Here is a 15,147-nt window from a genome sequence, read left to right on the forward strand (position 1 = left end):
CAGTGTGCCTTTGCAATAGATGTGATACCAGCTTAATAATATACCTGGCGATCATTGTAGTATAGGAATAATAAGAATATGATTTTCATGCACAGTGCTTGTATTATTACATGTTTTTATTTGCATTTTTATTTTGCACCTGTAAGTATTAAGCAATCTTTCAATAAAATTGCTAATTTCACATTTCTATTTTTTTTTATTTTAACGTGTATTTCATTTTTTTAATTTTAAGTTTTTTAAGATGTTAATTTCTAATTTATATTTTTTACTTTTATTTCACTTTTGTACATTTTTTAACTGTTTTATTTTTTTATTTTTTATTTATTTATTTACTTTTTTGCATTTTGCTTTAACCCATCCATCCACCATAGGCGCAAATGTTCACAACAGCATTCAGTTTTTTTAGGTAAATTAATTCCATTTCCTCCTGGACACCTGACTGTGGTGCGCTGCAGACATATCAGAATTGTTCTTTTTTTTTAATGATTAGTTATTTAATTTCCCCCTGGAGCACATTGCCTGCCATAGGCACACACTAACCTTCATTTTTTGAATGATTATTCCATTTACCTGTGTACTTCACTAACTGGCATAGGATCCTCCTTTAGAATAGATGGACAAAACCAAAGAGTTATATCTGTATGTTGTGTTATCCTGTTTGGAAATAGCATTTTATGTCATGGTTGTGTGGTTGATTTCTAAGTGATTGATTTATTTTTACTAAAGTAACCAACCACACAAATGTTGCCTTTGTCTATACTACTTCATACTGCAACACTGTCACATTTCACTAAATGTTTTTCTTCCTTCTTTGATTTTAGGTGCACAAAAGAAGAAGACACACCCGCATTATTGCCAAATATGAGGCCTGTACAGTCATGTCAGTCCTCCAATCTCTTCCGCTTGTGCAGGTTAGTGCCACTGACAACTGAAGCTTTAACATGATCCCAGAGAGAGGTGCTCCCAAGAAAGTACTCAGTGAGAAGAAGCAGCTTTTCACCAGTAGGGTGCTGGTGACAACCATTTTTAGGAGAGGTGTGTTTGTCACAACGGCCTTCAGGGAGGAGCCTGTGACCAGCACTTTTGCATCACCCTCTCCCTTTGGAAATAGGTGTTAAGGGCCTGAGAGGAGTAGCCTCTCCGGGCCTCTGGAAATGCTTTGAAGGGCACAGATGGTGCCCTCCTTGCACAAGCCAGTCTACACCAGTTCAGGGATCCCCCCAGCCCAGCTCTGGCATGAAACTGGACAAAGGAAAGGGGAGTGACCACTCCCCTGAACAGCACCAGAGCTCCTCCAGTGTGTCCCAGACCACTGCCATCTTGAATGCAGAGGTGTGAGTGCACAATGGACACCTCTGAGTGGCCAGTGCCAGAAGGTGACGTCAGAGACCCCTCCTGATAGGTGCTTACCTTTCTCTGTAACCAATCCGCCTCTGAGGGCTATTTAGGGTCTCTCCTGTGGGTTTCTTTTCAGATAACGAATGCAAGAGCTCACCAGAGTTCCTCTGCACTTCCCTCTTTGACTTCTGCCAAGGATCGACCACTGACTGCTCCAGGACGCCTGCAAAACTGCAACAAAGTAGCAAGAAGACTACCAGCAACATTGTAGCGCCTCATCCTGCCGGCTTTCTCGACTGTTTCCTGGTGGTGCATGCTCTGAGGGCTGTCTGCCTTCACCCTGCACTGGAAGCCAGGAATAAATCTCCCGTGGGTCGACGGAGTATTCCCCCTGCCAACGCAGGCCCCAAACTTCTGCATCACTGGTTCTCTAGGTCCCCTCTCATCTTGACGAGCATGGTCCCTGGAACAGAGGAGCTGGATCCAAGTGTCCACGACAGTGCAGTGGCCCTTCTGTCCAAATTTGGTGAAGGTAAGTCCTTGCCTCCCCACACCAGACAGTAATCCTGTGAACTGTGTGAACTGCAGCTGCTAGGGGTTCTAAGGACTTTTGTAAGACTTCCTTTGTGCACAGCCTAGCCCAGGTCCCCAGCACTCCGTCCTGTATTGCCCAACTCGCTGAGTTGGATTCCGACTTCGTGGGATTGTCTTTTGTTGTGCTGAGTCGACCATCCTGCTCAGATCTTCTGAATGCCTGTTCATGTGCTTCTTCGGGTGCTGCCTGCTTCAGCTTGGGCTCTTCTTGTTGTTGAGTACTCCCTCTGTCTCCTCCTCCAAGGGGCGACCTCCTGGTCCTTCCTGGGCCCTGGCAGCACCCAAAACCTTCAACACCGACTTTTGCAGCTAGCAAGGCTTGTTTGCAAGCTTTCTGTGTGGAAACAACTCTGCATCCTCCAGCACGCCATGGGATAGCTTCTGACCAAAGGAGAAGTTCCTGGCACCTTCCGTTGTTGCAGAATCTTTGGCTTCTTCCACCCAGAGGCAGCCCTTTTGCACCTTCATCAGGGGTTTAGTGGGCTCCTGCCCCCCCGGACACTTGCGTGACTCTTGGACTTGGTCCCCTTCCTTTGCAGGTCCTCAGGTTCAGGAATCCATTTTCAGTGCTTTGTAGTCAGTTGTTGCCTTTGTAGAATCCGCTATCTCGACTTTACTGTCTTTCTGGGGTAGTAGGGTAACTTTACTCCTACTTTTCAGGGTCTTGTGGTGGTGTATCTTGAACACCCTTAGTGTTTTCTTACACTCCCAGTGACCCTCTACACACTACACTAGGCCTGGGGTCCATTCGTGGTTCGCATTCCACTTTTGGAGTGTACGGTGTGTGTTGCCCCTAGGCCTATTGTCTCCTATTGCATTATATTGTGTTCTACAGTGTTTGCACTACTTTTCTAACTGCTTACTTACCTGATTTTGGTTTGTGTGTATATTTTGTGTATATTACTTACCTCCTATTGAAGTATATCCTTTGCGATACTTTTGGCATATTGGCCCTCATTACAACATTGTCGGTAAATCCCGCTTACTGCCATGCAGAAGACCGCCAACACACCTCTGCGGCAGTGGAATTCCGCTACAGCTATTACGACCCACAGCTCAGAATCTGCCAAAATCCAGACACCCACACAACTCCGCCACAACAAAGGTCAGTGATAAACTGGCGATAACAAAATCTCCACTGTCACGCCAACAGGAATACGCCCACACTATCATGACCCACAAATCCACGCGGCGGTCTTTCAACCGCGGTATTCCATTGGCGGTACACACTGCAGTGCTCAAAATACACCCACATTTACAAAACACAACCACATTGGACAATTTGAAATACACATACCTGATACACATACACACACCACTCCCACACACCCAATCCAATATAAAACACACACCCACATCACCCACAAACCCTTACTACCAAAATTGCGAAAGAAGGCCAGAGAGAGACACCACCAGAAACAACACTAGCAAACATAGACACACAACATCATCACTCAGACAACATCCACGTACCTCAGACATCACACACAAACACATCCCCTCACACATCACAACACACACCACCCCACACATCACCCACACCACATCATGGCACCACAACCACACCCCTGGTTCTCAGAGGAGGAGCTCAGGGTCATAGTGGAGGAAATTGTCCGGGTAGAGCCACAGCTATTCGGATCACAGATGCAGCAAACCTCCATTGCAGGAAGATGGAGCTATGACGCAGAATCGTCGACAGGGTCAACGCAGTGGGACAGCATCCATGAAAACAGGATGACATCAGGAAGAGGTGGAACGATCTACGGGGGAAGGTGTGTTCCGTGGTCTCAAGACACCAGATTGCAGTAGAGAGGACTGGCGGTGGACCCCCACCACCTCCCCCACAACTAACAACATGGGAGGAGCAAGTCTTGGCAATACTTCATCCTGAGGGCCTTGCATGAGTACCAGGGGAATGGACTCTGGTAAGTCAACTCTTAACTATTATATCCCCCACCCTACCTGTATGCCATCACATACCCCCACCCTCACCCTCACCCCATCACTTCAACACCTCACATATGTCCCACTATCACAGACCACCCATCCCAACACCAAGCCCTGCATGCAACACCAAAGCATGTTCACTACAGATACCCACACATACCCCAAACCAAATATCACACAAGGACCTAGACATAAATTCAAGCCCTTGAATACAGGGTCACTCACCCATTATACACAATGGCACACACAGATGCAATAATCATGCCTTTAACCCCCTGAAGGACCCCTACCCAACGTCACCAGACAGGAGGTTCCAGACATGTCCAGTCCCCCCACAGAAGAGGCCCACAGTGATGACAGCAGCTCTGTACAACTGGATCAAGATGACCAGCCCGGCCCATCTTGGACCTCGAGACAGTCGGTTCCCCTGACACTGGCACAAGCCACCACAGAGCCTCCCCCCTCAGGAAACAACAGCACAGCACCCACCCAGCCGGCCCATCCCTCTGTCCCCAGGACACGTCAAGCAGGAGTGTGTCTACCACTACAGGGAACCTAGGCAAACCCACCACCCCAAGAAAATCAGGGACCTGAGGGCAGTGGGAGTGGGCACACGGTTCAGGGGATAGAGGCACAGGAAAACAGTGGAACTGGGAGGACTGCTGTGCGACAGGGGGAGGACAGGCCCAGGGAACCCACTCTCCACGAGGCCCTCTCCAACTTCATGGGAGCGTACCATCATTCCCAGGAGACGATGGCAACGGTAAAGGCCAACTTTCAGGAGACCCAGCGGCTGCAGGAGGAACACTATCTGGGGATCAAAGAGGAACTCAAGTCCATCAACACCACCCTGGTCACCATTGTAGGGGTGCTGCAGGACATTGTCAACACCAGGAGGGACACTGTGGCACAACAAGGAGCCCCTGCCACTAGCCTGGATGATGAACAGCCCACCACCTTCGCCGGCGCTAGTGGACAGGAGGCACTGCCACAGGACCACAACACCAGCACCCGACCCCCTGCAGATGGAGAGCCACCCCGCAAACGGTCCCTGAGATCCATGAACAAGACAGAGAACATTGCCAAGACCCCCGCCAGGAAATGAGACCCCCCTGAAGGTCATCCTTCTGTCCCACTTTGTCACCCTGTCCATCCTTAAACTGCCCTATCTCCACTTACTATGCCCCTTTGGACAATGCACCTGTGAAACAAATAGACTGGACTCTGCCATGGACATTCCTCCACCATCACTCCTGACCATTTTACAACCCCCTCCACTTATGTGCACAAAAATAAACACAGATCAATCACAAAACAATCTGGAGTCAGTCTGTGCTTTCACAAATGTGTATTTACAATAACTACAGAATATAGCAATGTCAATTTTATTGTCAACATACCGATGTAACACAGCTCTAGTCCATGAGGAAATATAGCAGCGGTCACACAGTGGGACCCACATCTGTGAAATGGAAAGGCAAAGTGACAAGTCAGGGTCCATACACTGGGTGAAAGTGACAGACTTATGATAGTTCAAACAATAGTATGAGATGTGTGAGGCAGTGATATCTTCTTACCTGTGTCTCACTGGAAGTATTGCTGGATAACGTTGTTTCTGTTGTCAATATCCTCTTCTTCTGCCTCCTCTTCTTCACTGTCCACAGGATCCAAAGCTGCCACAAGACCTCCAGCTGAACCATCCTCCTGCAGAAAAGGCACCTGGCAATGCATAGCCAGGTTGTGCAGCATACAGCAGGCCATGATGATCTGGCACACCTTCTTTGGTGAGTAGTAGAGAGAACTACCTGTCATATGGAGGCACCGGAACCTAGCCTTCAGGAGGCCGAAGGTTCTTTTGTTAATCCTCCTAGTTCGCACATGTGCCTCATTGCAGTGTTCCTCTGCCCTTGTCCTGGGATTCCTCACTGGGGTAGTAGCCATGACAGGTTGGGGTACCCAGAGTCACCTGCAAATGTCAAGGGACAACTGTTAGACACACACTAACCCGTAGGGACAACCCCAGTCCCAGACAACTATTCAAAGGGTATAAGGTCCTTGTCCTCACCTATTAGCCACAGACGGTGCCTCTGGAGTTGCCCCATCACATAAGGGATACTGCTATTCCTCAGAAAGTAAGCGTCATTCACTGAGCCAGGAAACCTGGCGTTCACATGGGAGATGTACTGGTCGGCCAAACACACCATCAGCACATTCATTGAATGGTAGCTCTTCCTGTTTCTGTACGCCTGTTCACTCCTGCGGGGGGTACCAAGGCCACATGTGTCCCATCAATGGCACCTATGATGTTGGGGACATGTCCCAGGTCATAGAAGTCACCTTTCACTGTAGGCAAATCCTCCACCTGAGGGAAAACTATGGAGCTGCGCATGTGTTTCAGCAGGGCAGACAACACTCTGGACAACACGTTAGAGAACATTGGCTGGGACAGCCCTGATGCAATGGCCACTGTTGTTTGAAAAGACCCACTTGCTAGGAAATGTAGTACTGACAGGACCTGCACTAGAGGGGGGATGGCGGATATATGACATCAGGTCTGGCTCAAACTGGGCACACAGTTCATTGATTGTTGCACAATCAAGTCAGTAGGTGACTATTACGTGTCTCTCTTCCATTGTCGACAGGCCCACCAGCGGTCTGTACACCGGAGGATGCTGCCATCTCATCACCTGCCCCAGCGGACGTGCCCTATGGACGAGAACAGCAAGCAGAGAGTCAGCCAACACTGAGGTATCACAAATTGTCATTAGCACACATTTATTAATCCGCAATGTGCCTGTTACTGTGTGTATGCAAGGCCTACATAGGTGTGACACAGTTATTATTCTTGCCATGTGGCCCCCTGAAATGGCGGCTGCCTGACCTGTAAGGTGGGACAAGGGGATATGAGGTAACTGCGCTGGCGTTCTACACTGTCGCGGTAGGCGGTCGAAGACCACGGCGCAATCCTGCATTGGTTAACATTGGACCCTATGTCTTATCCAGGTGACTGGTTGACACCTGTTCGGTATAAGTCAATAAGGACGCTCAATGAAGGACCACACACCAATTATAAATACAATTTAGCTTTACTAGAATTTCAGGTAAATGTAGGCATTTAGCACATTAACAATAGTAGAATAAGAATAGCAATGAAAAGCATCTATTTATATATAAGTACACTACAAAGAGCATCTATGCATATATATAAGCAAAGAGTTCATTGACAGATATAAGTTTTGATTAACTGTATACCAAAATGCATCACACTACGATGTTCAGGAAGCAAAATATAAATGAGTTGAATACTTCAGATAAGATTTGATTTACTGCACACCAAAATGCATGTTTCAATTACTGTAGCAGGCTCACACTACGATGTTCAGGAAGCAAAATATAAACAAGCTGAATACTTCAGATAAGCTTTGATTTACTGCACACCAAATTCATGTTTCAGTTACTGCAGCAGGCTCACACTACAATGTTTAGAAAGCAAAACATAAACGAGCTTAATACTTCAGGTTATAAACACAGTGCAAGCATAAATAATCAATCATAATAATAGAGCAGAGAAACAAAAGCCTTTCATCCCTATGTGGAACTTAACTTAGTCCACGAAATGCTGGGAAGCCCTCTACCGCCTGCTTGGACCTCTGTCCCCCTCAAGCATCACAGTCAGCAAAACAGGGAGGCAGCGCTGGGCCATGGCAGCTTTCACAACTCCATCTGCGAGCTTCAAGTCCCTCACCCACACTTCAGTGCTTAAATAACTCGAAGCTTGGATTCTATCTATTTCTGGCATTTTCTAGCTATGTTATCAGCACTTGGCTGCTCTGCCCTTCCCCAGCCTTTGTTTTCATTCCATCTTCTCCCTGTACTCTCGTTCTCAAGGTTGAGACGGAGTCTTCTACACAAACAAGCTTGAAAATAATATCATGAACTTTTCCACGTTGTTCGGGGGGTTTCAGCAGGCATCACGCTCATCTACACTGCTCAAGCTAATTAACCCTTCGTGTCACAATGTCTTCCACACCTTTCCCTATACTGATCAGGAGCCAATGACGATGTACGCTGGTGGTGACGGTATGCACCGCCGCGGAGGTGACTGCCATTTTCTCTCTGTTCACTCACTTGATACCTGACCTTCAACAGACGAGGACCTACACTGCAAGTGCTGCTGTGACCTCAGTCTGGAATCGACAATGGCTCATGTGTCTGGGGAAAGGGCCCCTGCCTTCACTTTGGAGGAGTTGGAGAAGTCAGTGGATGGGGTCCTCCCCCAGTACACGCTACTCTACGGTTCTCCAGACAAACAGGTGAGTACACTGTGAGCATGCTGCATGGGCAATGGCTGTTTGGAGTGGTGTGGATGGAAGATACATGGCGGGGGGGACTGAGCCCTGCATGAGCAGACGGTGAGTGTCTGTGCGTCAGGGCAAGGGTGGGAACGTGGGCAATGACTATGACGGTCTGGACGGTGAAAGATTTACCTTTTCCCCTGTACTATTCCTCTAGGTCAGCGCCCACCAGAAGAAGGATATTTGGCGTGCCATCGCCAAGGAAGTCCGGACCCTGGCGGTCCACCAGAGATGGAGCACCCACTGCTGGAAAAGATGGGAGGACATTCACTGCTCGAGCAAGAAGACGGCGGAGGCCCACCTGGGGATGGCTTCCCAAAGTGGAAGGGATGCCCGTCGCACCATGACCCCCCTGATGTTCTGGATCCTGACAGTGGCGTATCCGGAGTTGGATGGGCACTTGAGGGCATCACAGCAGCCACAAGGGGGTGAGTACAGACACATTCATCTGACTCTGTGCGCATTATGAGGTGTCTGGGTGGGGTAGGTGGGCAGTGGGTTCCCCTAGGCCAGAGCGAAGTTTGTAGGCAAGGTCCCTTGTGAGGCAGGCTGTGTGGCACCCCAACCCCACCAGTGGTAAGAGCCATCTACATCTAGTCAGGCTCCTGTGACTTCCATGTGTGCAGCAATCGGGCTTAGGCCTTGTACCCCATGGCCTTGTGAATAATCTAGGAACTGTTAGTGCAAGGCATAGTGCTGAGGTCTGCTGTGTCTGTAGTGTCCGCCAACGGTAGTGGTATTTCATGCACTGAACATGTCTTTCTTTTGTCTCCACCTCTTTTTGTGGTCTCCCTGTTCTTGTGTGCAATAGCATCATCTGGCGGAGGAGCAGTGTCACCGGAGCAGGAGGGAGCTGCATCCCACTTGGCCCTGGTGGGTGAAACAACGGAGTCTGAAGCAACCAGTGGGACAGAGGGCAAGGGGAGCTCCACGGCGGGGACAGGAGGTGACAGCAGCAACAGCGACTCCTCCTCTGATGGAAGCTCCCTTGCAGTGGCAGGCCCCTCTGTGCCCCCTGCATCCACAGGTACAGCCACCACCCCCGACCAGCACCGCCCTCCCAGCAGGCCCTCAGCGTGTGCCCCGTGCCCACTCACCCAGGAGGGTGGGCATCTCCTTCGCCCCAGGCACCTCAGGCCCTGCCCCAGTCAGCCCTGCTGCCCTCAGTGAGGAGGCTATTGACCTCCTGAGATCACTCACTGTTGGGCCATTTTGAATGCCATCCAGGATGCTGAGAGGCATTTGCAACAAACCAATGCATACCTGGAGGGCATTCATTCTGGCCAGGCAGCCCAACAGAGAGCATTTCAGGCTCTGGCGTCAGCACTGATGGCAGCCATTGTCCCTGTGTCCAGCCTCCCCCCTCCAACTTCCTCCACCCAGACCCAATCCCCTGTACCTAAGCCTATCCCAAGCACACCATCAGACCAGCATGCACACACCTCAACACAAAAAAGTGGCTCAGGCAAACATAAGCACCACATTTCCCACAGGCACTCACACAAGCATCATACCCATGCATACCAACATCCACTGCCTCCACTATGTCCCCCTCCTCCACGTCTCCATCCTCCCTCCCAGTCTAGTCTCCACTCACACCTGCATGCACTACATCTTCAGCCACTACCTCCATCACCAGCACGCCCATCCCCACACACCGCTCACGTGCACTCACCACCCCCACTACCATTCACACTTCCCCTGTGTCCTCTACCAGTATGTCTGTGAGCCCTCCTCCCAAACTACACAAACGCAGGCACACACCCACCCAACAGCCATCCACCTCACAACAACCTCCAGCCCATGCACCTTCACTCAAATTCAGCAGACGTACACCTCCTACAACCACTATCTCTTCCTCCACTCCCAAACCCCCTCCATCTACCCGTCCCAGTGTGTCTAAAAAACTTTTCCTGGCTAATATTGACCTCTTCCCTACACCTCCCCCCCGCCCATCCCCTAGGGCCAGGCTTTCCAGGTCCCAACCCAGCACCTCAGCCACCACATCACCAGGCACAGTGGTGCCAGCAACTGTGGGCTATTGGAGTGTGCCAACCATCAGGGCTGCCAATGTGCCTCGGAGCGAGGGCAAGGACATTCCGCCACCTGCAAAACTTAAAAAGTTGCCCACATCCCTGAGGGAGTAGCAGAAAACACCTGCCACCAAGGGATCAGGGAAACTGAAAGGGGATAGTGGCAAGACAGCAGTGCCACCATCCAATGTGGGGAAGGGCCAGAAACTGAAGGGCAGGACAGGAGAGGGCATGATGGCACCGACTGAGGGACCACTGTCACACCTTCTGTCCACGTCGACCCCAACCTGTACGGTAGAGAAGGCCACCACCTGCACCGCCATCTGCACCACCACAGATCCCGCCATAAGCACCACTGTCATTGAGCCCGCAACCAGCACCGTAGTCACTGAGCCCGCCACCAGCACCGCAGTCACTGAGCCCGCCACCAGCACTGCAGTCACTGAGCCCGCCGCCAGCACTGCCGCCACAGAGCCCGCCGCCAGCACTGCCGCCACAGAGCCCGCCGCCAGCACCGCCGCCAGCACCGTCGCCAGCACCGTCGCCAGCACCGCCGCCAGCACCGCTGCAACAGAGCCCGCCACCAGCACCACTCCCACAGAGCCAGCCGCAAGCACTGCTGCCACAGAGCCTACCGCCAGCACCGCTCCCACAGAGCCCGCCGCAAGCACCGCTGCCACAGAGCCCGCCACCAGCACCGCTCCCACAGAGCCTGCCGCCAGCACCGCTCCCACAGAGCCCGCCAGCAGCACCGCTCCCACAGAGCCCGCCGCTAACACCGCTCCCACAGAGCCCACCGCAAGCACCGCTGCCACAGAGCCCACCAAAAGCACCGCTGCCACAGAGCCCGCCGCAAGCACTGCCGCGACTGACACCACAGCAAGCACTTTCTGCAGCCCGAGACATCCTGAGCCAGTGGCACTGCCGCAGACATGGCTGCCATCCCCAGTGGTCAGTCGTCCGAGGCTGGTGGTGAGTTCCAGGAGCCTGGTCAGCTTCAATGATGCATCACTTTCAGTGGAGAGATACAGCCACTACCTCTGTCCTTAGCAGGATGAAGCACTCTGGGCACAAAGCCCCCTCCAGAACCAGTGGAGAGATACATCCACTACCTCTGTCCTTGGCAGGATGAAGCACTCTGGGCACAAAGCCCCCTCCAGAACCAGTGGAGAGATACATCCGCTACCTCTGCCCTTGGCAGGATGAAGCACTCCGGGCACAAAGCCCCCTCCAGAACCAGTGGAGAGATACATCCGCTACCTCTGCCCTTGGCAGGATGAAGCACTCCGGGCACAAAGCCCCCTCCAGAACCAGTGGAGAAACACATCCACTACCTCTGTCATTGGCAGGATGAAGAACTCTGGGCACAAAGCCCCCTCCAGAAAGAGTGGAGAGATACATCCACTTGAGAGACTGTGGCTTTGCACTCCCCAGGATAAAGCAGTGGACCACACACCCACTGAAAAGACTTGGGAGACTGTGGCTTTGCACTCCCCAGGATAAAGCAGTGGGCAAACCACCCACTGGAAAGACTTGAGAGACCGTGGCTTTGCACTCCCCAGGATAAAGCAGTGTGCAAACCACCCACTGGAAAGACTTGAGAGACCGTGGCTTTGCACTTCCCAGGATAAAGCAGTAGGCAGACCACCCACTGGAAAGACTTGAGAGACTGTGGCTTTGCACTTCCCAGGATACAGCAGTGGCGTCATGTGTTCATTGGGCTGAGGTGCCCCCCCTCTCTCTCCCCCTGAGGTGCCTGTTTATTTTCCATCTGATGGCTCTCCAGTGTTCTCTCCGTTTGGAGTCAGGTATCCAGTGTGGGCCTCGCCCATGCATTTTTGGCCCAGTGGTCCACGGACAATGATTGGTGCAGTATATGGACTTGTGTAGTTGGTGTACATAATTGCATTTACTGTATTTAGAGTTTTGAGTACTGGATTTTTATTGATTACATTCGTTCAAATCAATTCCTTTTTTCCTTGCGTTATTGAAGGAGCGGCGGGGGGTGTATATGTAATGTTGCAGCATGTATTTGTGTGTATGGTGTTGTGGGTGAGGGTGGGGGTGGGGGTGTTGCGTGTTGCATGTGTGTGTCACTCTCTTTTCCATCCCCCCTCACCTGTGTTGTAGGTGCAGTACTCACTGTGGTCGTCGCCGCCGTCTCTGGAGCTCCTGATAGAGGAGCAGGAAGACGATCACCGGCAGGATGTGAAGTTCTGGCTCCATGGCGTCCTGGTTCCTCTTGGGGTGTGGAGAGGTGAGTGATTTCCCCTTCTGTGTACTGTTTCCGCAGTGTTTTTGATCGCGTTGGTTCCGCCCAGGAAAAGGTGGCGGATTGGCATCTTGTGATAGGGTGGGTGGTACATTGTCTTCCGCCTGTCTGTTGGCGGTTACCACTGCGCTGTTTGTTTGTACGGCCGTGGCGGTCGGAGTGTTAAAGTGGCTGTCTATGTTGGCGGTTTCCGCCGTGGTCGTAATCCCATTTTCTTTTTCCGCAGGCCTGTTGGCAGTATTACCGCCTCTTTAACACCGACCACCAGGGTTGTACTGAGGACCATAGTCACTAAAATAAAGTACCTTTATTTTTAGTAACTCTGAGTATTGTGTTTCTTATGACATAGTGCTAAGTGATATAAGTGGTATAGTATGATCTTTGCATGTCTCCTAGTTCAGCCTAAGCTGCTCTGCTATAGCTACCTCTATCAGCCTCCTACATTGGTGGTGCAGTGGTGGGATAAGTACTTGTAACTGCTTTGCCACTTTGTCATTGGTGCTTTTCATAAGAAAAACATGTACCAAATACTTCAGAATATACACAGTAACCTAAACAGTTTAACTTTCCTTCTCTAAAACTTTCTAAAGAGTTTCTGAAAAGTTTCTGAAAACATTAAAACGTTTGAAAAAGTTTGAAAAAGTTTTCTCTGTTCTTTTAAAAGTTCTAAAAACTTTTTTCTATCTCTGTCCTAAACCTTTTTCTGTCTTATCTGCAGTAGAACTTACTCCCACAGTTATCCGGGCAACATATGGGAATCTAAACTTTAAAAGTTTGAGGGGTCTTTGCTTCGAAAGAGGTTTAGCAATTGGTAAGACTCCTACTAAAGATCTTCTCCTTAGCCTTCTCCTAGAGAGTGACCAGAACCAGTCTGGCCCATCCTAGGATCAGCAGGTAGAGGAGAGGGATAACCAGCCAGACTCAGAGGAGTCCCCTGAGGATGTTGGGGGGGTTCTTCCAAGGACCTACCAGCTAAGAGGCCATCTAGTGACACAGGTAGTGGGAGGGGGTCACACACTAGTAGGGCACCTTTCACTCCTAAAGGCCTGGTTACTAGAGTCCTGCCAGTTAGGGACAGGTCTCTCTCTGCCAATTCCCACATTTCTTCTGTGTCTCACAATTCCCAAGCCTCCCACCCTGGGGATAACTTAATGGAAAGGGAACTCAGAAAGCTGAGGTTGGAAGAGGCCAGGCTGAAGCTGAAACAGCAGCAGCTGGCCACAGAGAGGGAATCTCTGGATGTGGAAAGGGAAAGGCAGAGGTTGGGGTTAGTTACCCAGGGTGGCAGCAGCAGTGTTTTTGATAGTAATCCTGTTAGAGAGCAAGATTCCAGAAACCTGCATAAGATAGTTCCCCCTTTCAAGGAGGGGGATGACATTAACAAGTGGTTTGCTGCACTTGAGAGGGACTGTATGGTACAGTTGGTCCCTCAAAAGCAGTGGGCTGCTATCTTGTGGCTATCTTGCACTGGTAAGGGTAGTTATAGGCTCCTTACTGTCAGAGAAAGTGTTGCTAACAATTACACATTTTTGAAGGTTACACTCTTGGAAGGATTTGGCTTAACCACTGAACAATACAGGATTAAGTTCAGAGACACCAGAAAAGTGTCCTCTAAAGACTGGACAGACTTTGCTGACTGTTCAATGAAGGCCTTAGAGGGTTGGTTACATGGCAGTAAGGTGACTGACTATAAAAGCCTGTATAATCTAATCCTGAGAAAGCATATTTTGAACAATTGTGTGTCTGATTTGTTGCACCAGTATTTGGTAGACTCAGATCTGACCTCTCCCCAAGAAGTAGGAAAGAAGGCAGACAAATGGGTCAGAACAAGAGTGAACAGAAACGTTTATACAGGAGGTGACAAGGATGGCAAGAAGAAAGATGGTGAGAAATCTCAAGATAAGCATGGGGATAAAGGTAAAACTAAAGATCCTTCTTCAAATCCTAAACACTCTTCAGAGGGTGGGGATACATCAACTTCTTTCTCTTCTTCACAGTCCACACACATTAAAAAGCTTTGGTGCTATGTGTGTAAAAATAAAGGATATAAGTCCTGCCCAGGTAAACCCCCTGAGCCTATCACCACTAATACATCAAACTCTAGTGCCTCTAGCAGTAGTGGTAATAGTGGTGGGACTGCTGGCAACAGTCAAAATAAGGGTGTAGTTGGGTTTACTTTTGGGTTCATCATAGAAACTGGGGTAGTCAGTCCCAAGACAGTTTCTGTCACACCTGTTGGCATTCGCCTTGCCACACTCGCTGCTTGTCCCCTTACAATGGATAAGTACAGTCAGACAGTTTCAATAAATGGTGTTGAGGCTCAGGCCTACAGGGACACAGGAGCCAGTATCACTTTGGTGACTGAAAACCTAGTGTCTCATGCACAGCACATCATTGGACAACAGTACTAGATTATTGATGTCCATAACTCCACTAAGTTCCTGCCCTTAGCTATAATTCAGTTTAGTTGGGGTGGAGTTACTGGCCCTAAGCTGGTGGTAGTATCACCTAGCTTACCTATAGTCTGTCTCTTAGGTAATGACCTAGAGGCCTCAGATTGGGATAAGATAGAGTTTAATATCCATGAAGCCATGCTGGGTATCCCTGA

The sequence above is a fragment of the Pleurodeles waltl genome, chromosome 1_1 (assembly GCF_031143425.1).
Source record: "Pleurodeles waltl isolate 20211129_DDA chromosome 1_1, aPleWal1.hap1.20221129, whole genome shotgun sequence".
Taxonomy (NCBI): Eukaryota; Metazoa; Chordata; class Amphibia; order Caudata; family Salamandridae; genus Pleurodeles; species Pleurodeles waltl.